Consider the following 2,240-nt stretch of genomic DNA (forward strand, 5'->3'; position numbering starts at 1 on the left):
CAGCTGTCTCCCTGTCTCCTGCTCTTCACCCCTGTATCCCTCTCTCTCCACAGCTGTCTCCCTGTCTCCTGCTCTTCACCCCTGTCTCCCTCTCTCTCCACAGCTGTCCCCTTGTCTCCTGCTCTTCACCCCTGTCTCCCTCTCTCTCCACAGCTGTCTCACAAATGCTTCTCTCTTTACCTCTGTCTCTCTCTCTCTCCACAGCTGTCTCCCTGTCTCCTGCTCTTCACCCCTGTCTCCCTCTCTCTCCACAACTGTCTTCCTGTTGCTTCTCTCCTCACCTCTGTCTCCCTCTCTCTCCACAGCTGTCTCCCTGTCTCCTGCTCTTCACCGCTGTCTCCCTCTCTCTCCACAGCTGTCTCCCTGTCTCCTGCTCTTCATCCCTGTCTCCCTCTCTCTCCACAGCTGTCTCCCTGTCTCCTGCTCTTCACCGCTGTCTCCCTCTCTCTCCACAGCTGTCTCCCTGTCTCCTGCTCTTCACCCTTGTCTCCCTCTCTCTCCACAGCTGTCTCCCTGTCTCCTGCTCTTCACCCCTGTCTCCCTCTCTCTCCACAGCTGTCTCCCTGTCTCCTGCTCTTCACCCCTGTCTCCCTCTCTCTCCACAGCTGTCTCCCTGTCTCCTGCTCTTCACCCCTGTCTCCCTCTCTCTCCACAGCTGTCTCCCTGTCTCCTGCTCTTCACCGCTGTCTCCCTCTCTCTCCACAGCTGTCCCCTTGTCTCCTGCTCTTCACCCCTGTCTCCCTCTCTCTCCACAGCTGTCTCACAAATGCTTCTCTCTTTACCTCTGTCTCTCTCTCTCCACAGCTGTCTCCCTGTCTCCTGCTCTTCACCCCTGTCTCCCTCTCTCTCCACAGCTGTCTCCCTGTCTCCTGCTCTTCACCCCTGTCTCCCTCTCTCTCCACAGCTGTCTCCCTGTCTCCTGCTCTTCACCCCTGTCTCCCTCTCTCTCCACAGCTGTCTCACAAATGCTTCTCTCTTTACCTCTGTCTCTCTCTCTCTCCACAGCTGTCTCCCTGTCTCCTGCTCTTCACCGCTGTCTCCCTCTCTCTCCACAGCTGTCTCCCTGTCTCCTGCTCTTCACCCCTGTCTCCCTCTCTCTCCACAGCTGTCTCCCTGTCTCCTGCTCTTCACCGCTGTCTCCCTCTCTCTCCACAGCTGTCTCCCTGTCTCCTGCTCTTCACCCTTGTCTCCCTCTCTCTCCACAGCTGTCTCCCTGTCTCCTGCTCTTCACCCCGTCTCCCTCTCTCTCCACAGCTGTCTCCCTGTCTCCTGCTCTTCACCCCTGTCTCCCTCTCTCTCCACAGCTGTCTCCCTGTCTCCTGCTCTTCACCCCTGTCTCCCTCTCTCTCCACAGCTGTCTCCCTGTCTCCTGCTCTTCACCGCTGTCTCCCTCTCTCTCCACAGCTGTCCCCTTGTCTCCTGCTCTTCACCCCTGTCTCCCTCTCTCTCCACAGCTGTCTCACAAATGCTTCTCTCTTTACCTCTGTCTCTCTCTCTCCACAGCTGTCTCCCTGTCTCCTGCTCTTCACCCCTGTCTCCCTCTCTTTCCACAGCTGTCTCCCTGTCTCCTGCTCTTCACCCCTGTCTCCCTCTCTCTCCACAGCTGTCTCCCTGTCTCCTGCTCTTCACCCCTGTCTCCCTCTCTCTCCACAGCTGTCTCACAAATGCTTCTCTCTTTACCTCTGTCTCTCTCTCTCTCCACAGCTGTCTCCCTGTCTCCTGCTCTTCACCCCTGTCTCCCTCTCTCTCCACAACTGTCTTCCTGTTGCTTCTCTCCTCACCTCTGTCTCCCTCTCTCTCCACAGCTGTCTCCCTGTCTCCTGCTCTTCACCGCTGTCTCCCTCTCTCTCCACAGCTGTCTCCCTGTCTCCTGCTCTTCACCCCTGTCTCCCTCTCTCTCCACAGCTGTCTCACAAATGCTTCTCTCTTTACCTCTGTCTCTCTTTCTCTCCACAGCTGTCTCCCTGTCTCCTGCTCTTCACCCCTGTCTCCCTCTCTCTCCACAACTGTCTTCCTGTTGCTTCTCTCCTCACCTCTGTCTCCCTCTCTCTCCACAGCTGTCTCCCTGTCTCCTGCTCTTCACCCCTGTCTCCCTCTCTCTCCACAGCTGTCTCACAAATGCTTCTCTCTTTACCTCTGTCTCTCTCTCTCCACAGCTGTCTCCCTGTCTCCTGCTCTTCACCCCTGTCTCCCTCTCTTTCCACAGCTGTCTCCCTGTCTCCTGCTCTTCACCCCTGTCT

Source organism: Saccopteryx bilineata, chromosome 2 (assembly GCF_036850765.1).
Source record: "Saccopteryx bilineata isolate mSacBil1 chromosome 2, mSacBil1_pri_phased_curated, whole genome shotgun sequence".
Lineage (NCBI taxonomy): Eukaryota > Metazoa > Chordata > Mammalia > Chiroptera > Emballonuridae > Saccopteryx > Saccopteryx bilineata.